An 18296-nucleotide genomic window follows, 5' to 3' on the forward strand; every position below is an offset into this window, starting at 1 on the left:
TTATGTCTTCTTACAATTAACTTTGGAGTTAGAAAGAAAAGTACAGGATTGTGTACAGTGAACTGTCTGGAAATCGTGCTGTGCACAAAGTGTGAAATGGAAGACTATAGGATTTCAGTTTTTTTTTCTAGTACACAACATTTAAATATCTAATAAGTGAACTGTACACACATTTCAAATTATATTTCGTTAGGTATGAAAGTACATTTTTCTAACTGTGATCAAAAACAAGATTTTAATTGGATGAAAACAAATCAGAACACTTTAATTGTTGATGTGCAAATAATAATAATTTTTGCTGAAACACAATTTCCAAAGATTATTGTTTATACGCTATATAGTTTTATCAACAAAATTGCATGTTAGTGTGAAAGTGTATGTCCATTTCGATAGAAAATGTGCTGTCTCTAAATGACAGTGCGCTATCACATCAAGCCTTACTAATATAGGTATTAAAAATAAACTATTATGCATGAACTGAGAAACATTCTTGGCTCACTCTTATGGCAATGCTATTAGTGAACGAAGGGGCAAGTCAATGGTCATGTATACCCTATGTGTGAGATAGATTTGTATTATATAAATTATACATAGAGCAAACATTCAGTCAATTAAATCAAACAAAAGAGTTTTTTTGTGCATCAGAAATGCTGAACTCACATATTTGAAGGTGTTCCTGTGATAATGAAGAAAAAGGTGTCGCTGTATAATAAAATATTTCCCTTGGATCACACATTACTTGTCGCAGATAAGATCGCTCGCGACTCTCCTCTATTTCTCCTTTGTGTTTGTTCTCTTTCTCACACAGCATCCATCCTGAACTTACGGGACACAAGAAGGGAACTTGAGTGTTTTCTGTGTACAGTTTCAGCTGGAGAAGTCTCTCTACCTGTGGATTGATCTACCAGAATGAGCTGCATGTATACAGTTTCCTCAGTTTATATTTCTCTGTTGCCACTGAGAATATCTCTCTCACGACAATTAGATTGCTCACATTCCGGTTGTATATTTCTACACTTAAGTTTCTATTATTGTTCATTTACCATTTTTTTATTATTATTATTTTTTTACACATTCCTAGACACACATTATTCACATTGTTTTCATGGGTTAACCCTCAGGAGAGAGCTTGTCTGTGGATTTAGAGGTGCTGTGCTCCCCTTCTGCCACTTAGGGTATCTTTTATACTTTCTTTCTCCATTCAAAGTGTGAGTGTTCTCTGCTCTTGTGCACTTGGCTTATTTTGGGCTTTTGTTATCCCTCATCCACTGAGGCTTGATATTACACTAAAGGCCGCATTAGTCTGGTTTGCCTACTTGGGACTAATTGAGATCCATGGGATGCATGTGTCCTTCGCCCACTGAGGCTCCTGTTTCAACTTCCTTTTCTTTTAGCTTTGGCACATGCCGTGGTAACTCCGAGACCACCACACACTGAATTGTATAATCCCTGGCCCATCGAGGCTAGAATGCTTACCAGCGGTCGCACTAGTCTGGTTGTCCCACTTGTGCCTGATTGAGATGATACATATGAGGGACATCAACTGCTAGCCAACTATGACGTGCATGTGTCCTTCACCCACTGAGGCGTATATATACTTCTGTTTTAAACAGAATGGGGGTTGGGAGCACACTGCCTCACAGTCCCAGCACAGTTCGCCCCTTTGCATCCTGGTAAATGCAGTACACAGTTCAAATTTACTTCAAAATTAGCTGGAGTTTTTCACCAAAGTTGATCAGACATTGCTGTATATACTTCTGTTTTAATTTATGTTTGGCACATGGCATGGCATTTTTGAGGTCACCTCAGACTGGATACGCACACCTGAGTGCGATCTAGCCGACCATAATGAGGGACAACGAACTTAATTGAGTTTTTACTATTTATGTACCCTGACTTCAGGGATTGAATTCATTTTCTGCATTGTCTACCCAAACATGCATTTTTGAGGCCACCCCAGGCTACATACATCCACTTTGGCTCCATCTGTTTAACCTTAATGGGGGATAACGAATTCAAATATCCAATAGAGAGCCTTTATGCAGTGTAAGGTCAGATCTCGTGCACTCCAGTAGCGCGAATGCGCGTAAGCTGTATGAGAAATTAAGTAAGTTGAAAAGTGTATTGATGATGATAATGTCTTTTTTTATTTCTTGATATTATCACAGGAGATTATCATATTCCATCATATGATTAAATATCCATTATCTTGTTGAATATATACATCAATGGTTGTTAATCCATACTTTAATAAATCACATGAGTGAGCACTTTCCCCTATGTATTTCGTGCATAGCACTTCGTCAGGGGGAATCTACAAAGAAACAGACCATAAAAACAAAGGTCTATCGCTGACCTGCAAAACTTCAGAATGCACAAAACAGTAACTAGACTGCATTGGTGTAATGTGGCCAAAGAAATGTGCATAGAAATTAATGTGCATAGAGAAAAAATGTGCATAGAGGAAAGTATATACACAAGCGAGTGTCGTGATGTGGTAAACAAGCAACGATGATAAAAAGGATAGTGATTAAGGTGACAAATAACACGTAGGCACGGTATAGACAAGTATCAAAAGAAATGATGTGTTGGGCTTAAAGTCTAACGTGAGTGAAACACAAGGAACAGAAACGGAAACATGTGTGGACCTGTAGGCGGATAATATTAAACGAGTCGGAATCAAAAACAGGTGCAACACACGAGTAGAAATAGGAATCCGTGTGAACGTGCAAGCGGGTGATATTAACACCAATAAAGGTTATGCCGGTGAAACTGTAAAAGCTCATGAGCACTCCAAAGAATGGGAAATGCTTACCTGCTCAAGATGTGGTCAGACATGTGTGTTTTCTTTTCTGATGTCACAAAGTAGTGAATACGTGAAACCCGGAAGACGCGGGTTAAAGCAAAGTGCACGTAAGATCGCCAAACAGTAAAGGTAGAAAGAAGACTAAGCGTAATAAAAGAAAAGGGACGAAACAATGAAACACAAAATATAACGGTGTGGAACGTAACGGACATACTGCAAACTCAAAAGGTTGTGCAGAGAATATAGAAACTAGTAATAGTAAAACGTGTAAGGGAACCGGACAGGGTAAACAGAATGCAGGCTGGTATGGTGGGCAAAGTGAATAAAACTGAAAAACAAACAACAATAACCCATTCAACTCAAGTGAGTATGAAGATGAATGGTAATTATGCGCATGAGTCAATCAAAATAATATGGTGCAGAAAATGGGACACAATCAACCCCCGAGAGGGGCAACGTGCTAGAGTCATTCATGAAACCTATAATGCAAAACAACATCACTGGAAAAGTTTAAAGATGGAAAGAAATGATAATGAAAAATGAGCTGATGAGAAAAGAGATAAAATGAAACGGGAGAAATGTAAAAGGCAATATATGGAATATAAAAAGTGAAAATCAAGAAAAGAAGAAGAACCAGGAAGTACAAGAGTAATAGAATGAAACCAGTAGGAATAAACGATTAAAATGAATGAGCGAACTATAGGGAGGTTGGAGATACAGTGAGGAGAAATACAGTAAAGGGAAATAGATCACTGGGTGCAGCAAGTACAGGTGGATTACAGAAAACAGCTGTATTCCAGTCTCTCGTTGAGCCCTCTAGGATGGAGGGCTTTCAGTTTATATATCCAAAATAATTCTCGTTGGAGCAGGTGCTTGTTGTTGTCTATGCTTTCTGTTTTCTTGACAACTTCTAAAATCAAGAACCGAATCTGGCTGGCATTATGTGAATGGTGACATGCTGTGTTGCAACACAAGATTTTAAATTTCTGGTGGGAATGTTACTGCAATGTTCAGTCAATCTTGTTTTAATTTTCCGTTCAGTTTTGCCCACATACGAAATGGCCGCATGGGCATTTGAAGAGATAGATGACGTTTGTGACGTTTGTGCACATGTAGCGTTCACCTTCAATTTTATGGGTGTTCCTTGTGTAGGATGTGATATGGTGTTGCCTTTGATTATGCTGTTACAGTGTCCACAATTATGGCATGGCAATGTCCCTTTGTATAAGATATCTGATGTTTTTGTTGGTGTTCTCAGTAGCTGTTGTATATTTTTGGAACGTTGGTAGGCAAATATGGGAGGATTCTGAAAAATGTTATGAAAATCGTCTTCTAACTGCAACAAAGGCCAATGTTTACGTATAGATTTCTTAATCTTCAAAATTTGTACAGAATACTTAGAGACACACACTAGGCGTGTATCTGTGGTGGTTGTAGGTATCTTGGGTGTCAGCAGTTGCGTTCGTTCTTTGTTTTTCACTCTATTCTCTGCTGCTTGTGTAATATATCTGGGGTAGCCTCTTTGATGAAATTTGTCTATAATCTTTTAGTTGTTTTGAACAAAAAGATCATCTGTAGATGCAATTCTCTTTGCTCTGAGCAATTGGGAGTAAGGTAGATTTTTTTTAGGCTCATTTGGTGGAAACTCTTGAAATGAAGGTAGTTGTTCCGATCAGTGGCCTTGGTGTAAATTGATGTTACTGGCTGGGTATCAATTATCTTAATTTGTACATCTAAGAAAGATATCTCCGATTTGCTTAAAGTATGAGTGAATTGTATCCTTTCATCAACTTTATTGAGATCATCCATAGCAGTAAGGAATTGAGTTTCAGTACCTTTCCACACCAGAAAGATGTCGTCAATGTAATGGTAGAATGCACATATGTGGTTTTGCCAGTCCGGATTAGAAAGGATGTGTTCAGTTTCATATTGGTACATAAAAAGATTTGCATACGCCGGAGCGGCGCAGTTGCCCATCGCTACTCCCGAGAACTGAATGTAGAAGTTGTTCTCCGAGGTTCTGAAATAACTGTGATGAAGTGTGAACTGCTTTAATTCCATAAGAAAAATCTGTAAATGTACTAGAGCAGATTCCATAGCTTGTAGTCCCAAGTTGTGAGGAATAGAAGTATATAAGGAATTTACGTTGATGGTACATAGAATGATCGAATGGTCAGTGGGTATCTCGATGTTATTGATTTTCATTAGAAAATCTGTGGTGTCCTGTATGTAGGTGGACATGTTCTTCACGCTTGACTGTAAGTGTTTGTCAATGTACAGGCCGGTAGATTCATGGATGGAATTGCAAGTGCGTACTATTGGACGGAATGGCGGTTTGCTAGCATGCTTATACATTTTGGGGACCAGATATAGATATGGTATTTGAGGATGATCTTTTAATAGAAACCTTTTATCTCGTTCTGTAATGGTCTTGAAATTCATGGCTTTGACGATTATAGTTTGTAGAACTTTCTTGAAAGTCTCTGTGGGGTCTGAGTTGATGCCCATGTATAAGTTGGGGTCGCTAAGATGTGCAGTCAGATTGTCTGAATAGAATGAGGAATTTAAGATGACCAAAGCGCCACCCTTATCAGCTTTACAAATCTTGATTTTGTCATTCATTGCTAGTTGTTTGAGAGCTTGACTTTTATTATTGGACAAGTTGGACTTGTGGGATTTGTTTTCCTGGAAGATGGTATGTAGGTCTTTTTGAACAAGAGTTTCGAAAGTGTCCTAGAATTTGTGGCTGATTGGAGGTACAACAGTGCTTTTGGGGCGTAAATCCATGAGAGTGCTGTGGTCTTCCCTTAATGTGGGTTCGCAAATGTTCTTGAAAAAATGCTTGTGTCTCAATGTGCTCATACATTTATAGAAACACACTTGAGTGTCTAGTTCGTTGGATTGATATGTAGGTACAAAAGTGATCCCCTTTTGTAAAACTTTAACTTGTGTGATTATTAAAGGAGTTTGTGAAATGTTAATCACTAGACTCTGTGGCTCCTGGTTGATTTAGCCGGCGGCAGTTGTGAGGTTTTTGTACTGGGTCCTCCTGGATCTGCGTGTTGCTCGGGACCTGACTCTAAAAAAGACGGCTGAAAAGTTGATTTGTCTGTGACTGTAGTGTAGTGGATATATTGGGTTGGTTTGTTGTTTGTAGAGGAGATTGACGAGGTCTACCTCATTGAAAATCTTTGCGAGTTGAATCTTCCGAGGACGAAGTGTCACCCTCTGTTGATCTGTTATTAAATGATCTTTGTTGCCTTCTGGCCGCGTAAATTTCTGCCCAATTATATACTTCGCCTAATTTATAATCCACTGTGTCCCTTTTGAATTTTCTCAATTTTCTGTCATTAATTTCCTTAGCGTATTTATCAAGTTGGTTATTAATATCTTCAAGTGCTTTGTTTAATTCTTCTGGTGTTAATTTGCTGCTAAGTTCTTGTTTTAGTTGTGTAACTTCACTTTCAAGTTCCTCAAGTAGCTTGGATAGTTCTTCAACAATTAAAAGAATAAGGTCAAGGGAGCACTTGTTTAAGATACCATACCATTTCTCGGTAAAGCGTGGATTATTGTTACACAAAGTAGATTTGAGGGGGATCCATAATCCCCTGAGTATTCTCTGGACGCGATGATACCTGATGAGGGTGCTTGCATGCAGCCGCTGATTTATTTCTCTCTTAGCTGTATACAATAGTTGGCGAATATTGAATTGTAACGAACCGGTACTAGATGAAATGCATTCCGGCTCTTGGATCAGCGAGTAAATTCTATCTGTGTCTTCAGCAGTAAATTCAAAAGTTTCAGCCTTGTTATTGGTCAAATTAGCAATGTCCCAGTATGACATAGTGTTCTGTAGGTGCAGAAGCGGTGTGGACTGGATAACGAATTCAGACATGATCATGAACTTGATTTGACTTGTATGTACTATGAATTCAAGAATTGAAATCGTTTTCTGCAATATCTACCAGAAAATGTGTACATTCACTAATGTTGATTGAATAACCTTATATTTTCCTCCTTTCCAAGATGGCGCCCATTTTCTTCTCGTGGTTTTTGTCCATTCACTAGGATTATAACAAGGCCATACTTGTAACCTAGGGTCATGTGGCCAAGGCTAGGCTGGTCCGAAACGCGTCTTGTGGTGTGGTGAAATAAGCACGTATTTTGTGCACCCTCTCCAGTGTGAGCGCTTAAACCTCTTTTTGTTAATCATATGTATATATATATATATATATATATATATATATATATATATATATATATATATATATATATATATATATATATATATATATATATATATTACCTACTGGCGGTCGCCAGTAGGTATATATAGTTAGGATTTTTTCTCTATGGGTTTTTTGAAAATTCTATGTCTAATAACTTTGGCGTTTGTGGACGGAATTGGCTGAAATTTTCAGGAAAATGGCACATTTTGTTTCTGAGCATCCCTTGAAAATTTGGGAGGGGTTCGTCAAGGGGGGGCCGAGAAAAAAGGGGGGTCCCAAAACGTGTTTTTAACATTGAGTTTTCCATAGGGCGGTTGGCCTCACTTTTAGCCCGAACGGCTGAATGGATTTGCACGAAACTTGGCAAAATTGTAGGGACTGGTAGCCCGATGTGCCTTTTGTAGGTCTCAATATATGTGCTCCAGTGGATTTTGAGAAATTAACGTTTAAAAAAAGATATATATCTGTAACAGCGGACCTGGCAGCGTCCCAGGACGCGTACTTTACGCGCAACGGAGCTTTGTGAAGCGAAGCTGATTGGTTCTCCGGCGTCTGTCAACATTCCAAACAGTCCGTAGCGGCCGCCATCTTGTCTCTCGGTAGGATCGAGAGACAAGAGGAGGCCAAAGCGAAGGGGCAAATGACCATAAGGGGGCATAGTACATTGTCGCTCACCCCCTAGGTTTGATGTGGAGGTTTTAAAAGGGCCCCGCGGGGCAAAAAAAAATTAAAATAATAATAATCGAACAGCTGAATGGATTTGCACGAAACTTGGCAAAATTGTAGGGACTGGTAGCCCGATGTGCCTTTGCTAGATCTCAATATATGTGCTCCAGTGGATTTTGAGAAATTAACGTTCAAAAAAAGATATATATCTGTAACAGCGCACCGCTTCGCGTACTTTTCGCGTTACGGAGCTTTGCGAAGCGAAGCTGATTGGCTCTCCGGTGTCTGTAAACATTCCAAACAGTCCGTAGCGGCCGCCATCTTGTCTCTCGGTAGGATCGAACAGCTGAATGGATTTGCACGAAACTTGGCAAAATTGTAGGGACTGGTAGCCCGATGTGCCTTTGCTAGGTCTCAATATATGTGCTTCAGTGCATTTTGAGAAATTAACGTTCAGAAACAAGATATATATCTGTAACAGCGCTCCGCTTCGCGGAGATAAAATTATATGTGTATTACCTAGCTGTTGCTAACACCAGTTAGCGACGGCTAGTAGAAGATAGCGACCATCTTGGGCCCCACTTTGCATGTGAGTGATATTTATCACTAATGACATGCAAAGTGGGCATGCCAAGATGTTAGCGACTGGAAACAGTCGCTAACATCGCTATCTCCTATTATCAACTTTTGGAAATATTCGAGATAAGCGCGAATATCTCCAAAAGCTACCACCTGCCCTGAGCAGTTCTTAGCCATGTTATCCAATGGGAGGTGGATAACATGGCTAAGAGCATTAGCTCGGTAATGCATGAATATCGCTGAGTTTTCAGCGATATTAATGCATTGCGGTCGTTTTTTATCCTATTTCCGATAAACCTTGATAATAGCAAGGTTTATCTGCGATAATTTCTGACGGTAAAAAAATCGTTGCTAAGCATCGTTAGGGATAAATATCGCTTAACTTTGGTAATATGCCCCAACGTCTGTTAACGTTCGATTCGAAGGAAATCAGGAAGTGTTGAAAAACATTGTCTGCGCCATCTTGTCTTTTTTCAAATGCCACACTTTTGTCGTGCACGGCAGCCATTTTAGATGCCTTGACCAGACCCACTCTGTGCACGCTGTCGATCCTTAGCATGGCTCCCCACCCTCGCAAGCATCTCCCCCAGGCAGTGGTCACCCCCACTCTCTGTCTTATGCATGGGTAATAAACCTCCCCCCATCTGCGCTGCTCTTCCCTGAGAATCACACCCTGTGCCCGCCCGACACCTCCCTTTCGCCCTATTCACTACCGCACCCTCTGATACTCCTTTTCCTCTGTGTCCGATTGTCCAGGCTGGTCCTAGGGTATCAGCTAGCCCTGCAGATGTAGTTTATGGCCACAGCTGTAAAGAATCACCCCTCTTCAAAGGAGTTATAGTAGATCAAGGCCCACACTCGATGAGATCCGTCACAGCAGAAGCGTTGCTATTATCTGAAAACCATCCTGTATTGTGATTGGGGAGGGGACCGAGCCTGAAGCGGAAGATTCCAGGGATGACTCTTTGTACATCAAAGTTTTTACAATTATGTGTCACATTAAAAATATATAGCACTCCGACAAAGTAGTAAGATTATAAAACTTTAATAATTTATAAATATATACAAGAAAACAAAAATAGTAATAACATATAAACATTTTTAGGGAAAAACAACGAAGTAGCGGTCGGCTGTGCGAATAGTCCCAACGCAGCACAACGTCCAGATTTCCGGCGTGGGGCGTCGCGGGGGGTGGGTCATCAGTAGCAAACTGTTGTGCGAATAGTTCCAAGGCAGCAGAACGCGCTGAAATCTAGATGACACTAAAGTGATGTCTAGTAAGTTGCCACCCAGCAAATAACGGCATGGGGCGTCGCGGGGGGTGGGTCATCAGTAGCAAACTGTTGCGCGAATAGTTCCAAGGCAGCAGAACGATGGCACCAAGGTGATGTCCAGTAAGTTGCCGCACTGGTTTTGGTATCCTACAATGCTGCTCCGAATAACGGCGCGGGGCGCCCCGGGGGAGGCGGTGAACGGGCCTGTCCAGGTGGAGTGTCATCTGTTGTAGTGGGGCGCCCCTTTACCGTTTCAGTTGCCATTCCGTCCGTTTTTGGTCCACTGTGTCAAAAGCCGCAATTCAGCTGAGTTGCGCCCACTCTTGCGGTGCAGCGATAGGCGGCTGTCACAGGACTCTCAAAATGGCGGCAGGCTGTTTCCTTTTTGGGCCTGGTCCACTGAAATGGCCCTGGGACACCTTGGAAATCGGACGCTTGTCTGCTAGGTCTTGGACCCCATTCTCGAAAGCGTCCCCTCCGCCTTGAGAATTCATCAAAAGTTTTGGGGGCTCCGACTCCTGCAGGCTTCTGGTGGGGAGCGGCTGCCATGATTGCTCGCGGAATGACCACGACTGAGCTACGAGATGGTGGTGCTCTCATGCTGACGCCAGCTTCAGTCTGAAACATCCAGAAACAAGGTGGGGCTTTCATCGTTTGGGAAAAAAAAAAAGTTTTCATCCAATGAAAAGTGTTGTTTTTAGGTCACATGATCAAGCCTTCCATCATTAGGAAACCAAAAGTAAAATGAACCAATGAAAAGTTTTATAAACAAGTCACATGACCTGTTATGCGGCATAGGGTGTAAAATGCGGAGAAAATACGTTGGCACGTGAGGCGGCGTCAGTAGCGGACCGATGTGCGAATAGGCCGAAGGCAACACAACGCGCCAAGATCCGGATGGCACCGAGGTGGTGTCCAGCAAGTTGCAGCACTGGTGTGGCCATCCTACAATGCTGAAAGTCGGCGTGGGGCGCCCCGTTGGCACGTGAGGCGGCGTCAGTAGCGGACCGATGTGCGAATAGGCCGAAGGCAACACAACGCGCCAAGATCCGGATGGCACCGAGGTGGTGTCCAGCAAGTTGCAGCACTGGTGTGGCCATCCTACAATGCTGAAAGTCGGCGTGGGGCGCCCCGTTGGCACGTGAGGCGGCGTCAGTAGCGGACCGATGTGCGAATAGGCCGAAGGCAACACAATGCGCCAAGATCCGGATGGCACCGAGGTGGTGTCCAGCAAGTTGCAGCACTGGTGTGGCCATCCTACAATGCTGAAAGTCGGCGTGGGACGCCCCGTTGGCCTGTGAGTTTGCGTCAGTAGCGGACCGATGTGCGAATAGGCCGAAGGCAGCACAACGCGCCAAGATCCGGATGGCACCGAGGTGGTGTCTAGTAAGTTGCCGCACTGGTGTGGCCATCCAACAATGCTGAAAGTCGGCGTGGGGCGCCCCGTTGGCCTGTGAGTTTGCGTCAGTAGCGGACCGATGTGCGAATAGGCCGAAGGCAGCACAACGCGCCAAGATCCGGATGGCACCGAGGTGGTGTCTAGTAAGTTGCCGCACTGGTGTGGCCATCCTACAATGTTGAAAGTCGGCGTGGGGCGCCCCGTTGGCCTGTGAGATGGCGTCAGTAGCGGACCGATGTGCGAATGGGGCCAAAGGCAGCGCAACAATATTTTCTGAATAGAAGACACCACAAGGCGCTGAGATGCCAAGATCCGGATGGCACCGAGGTGGTGTCTAGTAAGTTGTCGCACTTCTGTGGCCATCCTACAATGTTGAAAGTCGGCGTGGGGCGCCCCGTTGGCCTGTGAGATGGCGTCAGTAGCGGACCGATGTGCGAATGGGGCCAAAGGCAGCGCAACAATATTTTCTGATTTGAAGACACCACAAGGCGCTGAGATGCCAAGATCCGGATGGCACCGAGGTGGTGTCTAGCAAGTTGTGGCACTGGTGTGGCCATCGTACAATGGTAAAAGTCGGCGTGGGGCGCCCTGTTGGCCTGTGAGATGGTGTCAGTAGCGGACTGATGTGTGAATGGGGCCAAAGGCAGCGCAACAATATTTTCTACAATATTTTCGGAGTAGAAGACACCACAAGGCGCTGAGATGCCAAGATCCGGATGGCACCGAGGTGATGTCTAAGTTGCGGACCGATGTGCGAATGGGGCCAAAGGTAGCGTAACAAGATTTTCTGTATGGAAGATACCACTAGGCGTTGAGATGCCAAGATTCGGATGGCACCGAGGTGATGTCTAGCAAGTTGTGCCACTGGTGTGGCCATCGTACAATGGTAAAAGTCGGCGTGGGGCGCCCTATTGGCCTGTGAGATGGTGTCAGTAGCGGACTGATGTGCGAATGGGGCCAAAGGCAGCGCAACAATATTTTCTGACTGACACCACAAGGCGCTGAGATGCCAAGATCCGGATGGCACCGAGGTGATGTCTAAGTTGCGGACTGATGTGCGAATGGGGCCAAAGGCAGCGTAACAATATTTTCTGTATGGAAGATACCACTAGGCGTTGAGATGCCAAGATTCGGATGGCACCGAGGTGATGTCTAGCAAGTTGGTGTGGTCATCCTACAATGCTGAAACTCGGCGTGGGTCACCCCATTAGCCTGTGAGATGGCGTCAGTAGCGGACCGATGTGCGAATAGGCCGAAGGCAGCACAACGCGCCAAGATCCGGATGTCACCGTGGTGGTTTCATAGTTGAGAGGCTCTTCATCTGCAGTGGGGCGCCGAGATCCGGATGGCACCGAGGTGATGTCTAGCAAGTTGCTGTACTGGTGTGGTCATCCTACAATGCTGAAATGTAGTGGGGCGCCCATTTACCGTTTCAGTTGCCATTCAGCTGAGTTTCGGCTGCTCTTGATGCTACAGCGACAGGCGGCTGCAAGAGGACTCTCAAAATGGCGGCCTGTTCTTTGGATTTGGGCCTGGTCCACTAAAATGGCCCTGGGACACCTTAGAACTTGGACGCTCGATTTTTTTTTCCTTTCCTGTACATGCAAAAAAAGGTAAATGCCCGGTACGTTACACGCTTCATCTGCCACGATGAACTCTCCAGAGGAACCGAAAAAAAATATAGTTGTGGTAACTATACCATGCATCGTCATATGGAGAGGTGGCACCAATTAATTATAGTGCTGCATAAAAGAGAGATTTGGAGGAGAACCCCTGACCTGCTAGTACATTCATCAAAGAAGTGGCACTGAGAGCTTCAGAGGCAAGGGAAACGGTCCCAAATATTTAGAAGAACTTTGGAAAGATTAAAATGACATGTTTAGATTGTGGTAAATTAATTTCATGTGGACAGATGAGTGTTACTCTAATAAATACAGCATATGAACATCATCATAGTCGATGGTTGGTAGAGACATTTTGACTATATCCTGGACCTGCCCGTCCTCGCCCAAAATGGCGCCAGAATAAATGGGACTCGTAACTCCTTGTTGTGTACTGGTTGCAGAATCTTGAAATCACGAGATACGTATGCAGTTTTGAAGCACATGGCGGGCGGGGACGAGAATTGATTGAATATTTCGACATCCCTATTGATATTAAGTTCTGATGTGTTATTGATTACTGTACTGTTGAAAGTTCGAATTAACGTCACCCATGGTACTTGCCCGCAAATGTATATCTAGATAATTTTATTGTAACTGGCCCTGTCGTATTTTAATTATAAAATGTACGTCCACCGATTCCGTAACTGTTAGACACCTTAGTTCTTGCAACCTAATGGCCCGCCCGTTACGTTCCTCTACAGTGTAAATGTCTATTCATCATATACGATTACAGTTTGCTCCGTGGCAGGCCCACGTGGTTATAGGCTCGTATTTGTATAATGAAATTTTCACAATAAAGGTTTTTAAAAGAAAACATGGTAGTAGTATATACATTGGTAAAGTTTTTAATAATAGTCACTGTTTTAGAATCATTAAAAGGCAAGTGAAATAAAGCAGACCAATTACATGAAGGGTAAAAGGTATAATACGAAGGAACGCAGTAAAGATAAATGGTCAAGGGCTGTTGTGTTTTCTATTCCTGCAACATAAAGTGATCGATAAGAATCTCATATTCAGGCGTATCGGCGACTAAGACAGCAGGTCGACCCTCTTTTGCTCAACGGCTCCGTCATGGGACGAAGAAACGCTCTTTTTCTCGAAAAAAGAATATATTTTACTTGCAGGACAGTTGTAAAATTTCCGGGAAAGTACATTAGCCTGGAACATTATAACATATATTTAAGAAAAAATAATGTTCGGAAGTAATTAAAAGCGTAATTTTTAGGTGATATGACCAAGGCTTTCATCATTAGAATAAGAAAAGTAAAATGAACCAATGAAAAGTTTTATTAACAAGTCACATGACTTGTTATGCTTACGTTACGCGCTGCGCGCCCCGGATGACTTCCGGATGCGCTAACGCGGCGCGTCATATGACGCATTACGTGACAACGCAGGTCCAGAATATAGTCAAAATGTCTCCACCAACCAGCGGTCGAAACACAACCCCTTTCAGCAGGCTAAATAGTTCTGTTAAATGACAACAGAAGGGACAGGCAACAAGAACCATCAGTCAAAGAGGGGAGGGCTAGTTCTTCTCTACCGGGTTACATTGGGGCGCTACCGGAACTGATCGAATTGGTAGTCTACAGTGTTTCTGGATGTTTCAGACTGAAGCTGGGGTTAGCATGAGAGCAGCACCATTTCGTAGCTCCGTCGTGGCCATTCCGCAACCAATCATGGCAGCCGCTCTTTATCGTTATTTTGGGCGGGGTGGGTGGCGGAGCCGAGCTGTTTTGCAGCCATCATTGTGTGGAGTTCAGTTCATCTCACTAGTTTTGTATTTGTCATGAGGGGTTGTTCCTAATGTTTCTATTTTAGCGAGGTCAAAAAGAGATCCCATTAGTGGCCTACTGATTTTGCTCGATTCCTTTTCTTTTTTTTTACACGATTTTTCGTTATCTGCAAAGACTAAACAGAGTATTGCGACTCTGTGTTTGTTTGTAAATAGAGAATGAACCAAAGAGAACTAATTCTAAAATAGTAAATACTTGGATAACAATCAATCAAATGGAGAGAGAAGCAGGCACGACGGATTACAACGGGGGCAAAGGCCTGCGTTAACTACCTTTCACTATCTGCAAAGAGAGAGTACTCCTAATAGAAATGAGGGGGGGGGGCACCATTCAAAGCAGATCAGTGTGCATAAACACGAAAATGTTTTCACTTACCACGTACTTGACATTCGACAGCTTATGATATTTGCTATTAAAAAACCATTGAAATTCACTGAAAAAACCATAGGTTATAGACCATATATAGTTAGGAATTAGCATTTACAAAACCTTGAAAATTCACTGAAAAAACCATAGGTTATAGACCATATATAGTTAGGAATTAGCATTTAAAAAACCTTATTTTACTCACACAAAACCATTGAAATTCCATATATAGTTAGTTGCACTAACTATATATCGCGCACCCGCAATCCACTGCTGATCATGTCACATATTACATCATTCATGACATGGTCAGTGACATCACTGATGACATCACTGATGACATCTCAAATGACATCACTGATGACATCACTGATGACATCTCATTTGACATCATTCTTGTGCTAATACGATAAACCTCTTCAGACTCTAATATAACCTTAGATACACTCAGTGTATACAGACACTCACACACTGCCACTCATCCATGGAGTTACTCACACACCCAGTCAGTCATGCAAAGAAACAATCTCACCTCCATTTCTTCAACTATACAGTTAAACACACCTTACTTATTGAAACATATACTAACACATATTTACTCTCTTATACAATCCCTGATACAAGTTCACAATGATCGATACAACCACTCACTCATTCAGTGGCTCTCATGCACAGTTATTTATATATGCCAACTCTCACATGTACTGTGTTTTACATATGTAGTTACTATGACATGTAGCATTGAGATATCCATTCACTCATCAATACACTCATGCACACAGTCAACTGCCCATGTAGCTGTTTCCACATGCACTCTTGAACTCATACACCTAGTGAATAAACTGCTCACACATCTATGCATAGAGTCACACACCTTCCAGCCACCCCCACACAAACTCAATCTCCCATAGAAATACTTGGGCAACCAATTAATAACACATATAGCCTCTCGTATAGCTAATGATCAACACATGCAGCAGTTTACAGAACAACAGACATAATGATGCACAAATTAAGACAGTTTAGTCACTAACCCATGCATTCAGTGAGACACATTTAATCACTCACTCATACAGTCAGTCACGCACCTACTAAATCCTTCATCCAGACACTTATACATCCACTCATTCTTCAATACGTAAGACATATTTTAACTTTACAGAAACATACAGTCACTGGATGTTGTCATCAGTGATGTCATCAGTTATGTCACTGACCATGTCATGAATGATGTAATATGTGACATGATCAGCAGTGGATTGCGGGTGCGCGATATATAGTTAGTGCAACTAACTATATATGGAATTTCAATGGTTTTGTGTGAGTAAAATAAGGTTTTTTAAATGCTAATTCCTAACTATATATGGTCTATAACCTATGTTTTTTTCAGTGAATATATATATATATATATATATATATATATATACATATATTGAACATATGACTCACTCCACCAGGGAAAGAACCGGAGGGACACAAACGGGGAGCCAAAGAAGAAACCTTTAATGGCAGTATAGGCGGCATGACGCGTTTCGGGTTGAGTCCCTTCTTCTGATGCCAAACACACTGTAAACTGCCTCCTGAAGCCTTTCAATCATCCATCTCACTGCCATTGGTTGCAGCCCAGCAGCGCCGATTGGTCTCCTGCACGCTCCGCCTTCTTATCCTTCTGAAGACTTCATCTCCCGCCATGCACCAACTTGGCTGCCGGGTAAGCGTGTCGCTGTCGGCTCTTTTACACTGTGAATAGTGTGCTGGCGATTATGAAAGGCTAGTGTAGGGGCAGTTTCTCTCTGGTAGTGTCCCTGCTGCATCAAGATCCCGCCCGGGCCCCCTTGACGTCTCACCGCAATTCAAAGTCACACAACGGTGTCGAGACTTCGCTACAGTGAGCGTTGCCCCTCCGTGTAGTCACGGGCTGCGCCTGCAGTACTCCTGCTGTGTGTCCTGTCTTGCGGGGGTCTGATATATATATATATATATATATATATATATATATATATATATATATATATATATATGTATATATATATATATATATATCCAAAAAAAGCAGGTTAGCCCCAAAGTTGAAGTTAAACCACAAGAAGTTTAATCGGCATTTCAAAATTTGCATCCATTTCACAGCTTGCCAGCAGAGAAACACACAACTGCAGTCTTCGAAGATTAATGTCAGCCTGACGCGTTTCAGGATTTCCTCATCCTTTCATCAGAGGCAAAGTTCAGAGGATGTTAGCAGACAGTTTTAAACAGCGCACATTTGTAGATATTTTAAACACCTGCCTCAGTGGGCGTGTCCTTTCGCAAGGCCTTCTGGTCATTGCAGTGCGCCACATCTTCCCCTCGTGGGGCTGCCTCTAATACCTTCAATTTCGAACTGAAATAATGTTCCAAGTGGAGAGAAGTACCACACCAGGTGCACTCCGCCTACGGCTGATGCCCAGCCGGGAGGTTAAGCCCACCGCCTGGAAGCGGGTCCTTGCAGGCTCATTATTTTGCTTGCAGCCAGGAATGAAGAGGGCAGTGCCATACGCAGGATGGTGCTGTCTGAGGCATAAATTCCACAGCTACAAAGCAAGGCGGAGTGCACCTGGTGTGGTACTTCTCTCCACTTGGAACATTATTTCAGTTCGAAATTGAAGGTATTAGAGGCAGCCCCACGAGGGGAAGATGTGGCGCACTGCAATGACCAGAAGGCCTTGCGAAAGGACACGCCCACTGAGGCAGGTGTTTAAAATATCTACAAATGTGCGCTGTTTAAAACTGTCTGCTAACATCCTCTGAACTTTGCCTCTGATGAAAGGATGAAGAAATCCTGAAACGCGTCAGGCTGACATTAATCTTCGAAGACTGCAGTTGTGTGTTTCTCTGCTGGCAAGCTGTGAAATGGATGCAAATTTTGAAATGCCGATTAAACTTCTTGTGGTTTAACTTCAACTTTGGGGCTAACCTGCTTTTTTTGGATATATATATATATATATATATATATATATATATATATATATATATAACGCTCAAACACTCCTCCGTATCAGGAAAAGAAGGAGCAGCACTCCGGCGGTTACTAGCACAGCGTGTAGTTTATTTAACAGCAAACAAACGTTTCGGCGGAAGCCTTCGTCAGTGTCACGACCCACTGCCCAACATACACATTTAAATAACATCATGTATGAGTGATGAACATCAACAAGGGACAAACCCTTACAACGCTACAGTGAGCGCCATTTTGGAATGTTTTTTTAACCTTAGAACCAATGCATAATTAACCCATGAATTGGGTAACTATACATTAAAAAAGGGGTCAAAAGTAAACAATTACTTCTAATTATAGAAATAATCAAGCCGTGGATCGGCATGGGTCCCTTGTACCAAAGAGAAAAAGATGCGCATCAAGTAAATAAATGTAAGCATGCTGGGAAAAATCTATATACACAGAGATACGTTTGGCATAATTGATATTACAACAGTTCTTTGTTAACGCCCTACATGATCAGTAGAAAAAAGGATTAATTAATCG

The sequence above is a fragment of the Lissotriton helveticus genome, chromosome 3_1 (assembly GCF_964261635.1).
Source record: "Lissotriton helveticus chromosome 3_1, aLisHel1.1, whole genome shotgun sequence".
Lineage (NCBI taxonomy): Eukaryota > Metazoa > Chordata > Amphibia > Caudata > Salamandridae > Lissotriton > Lissotriton helveticus.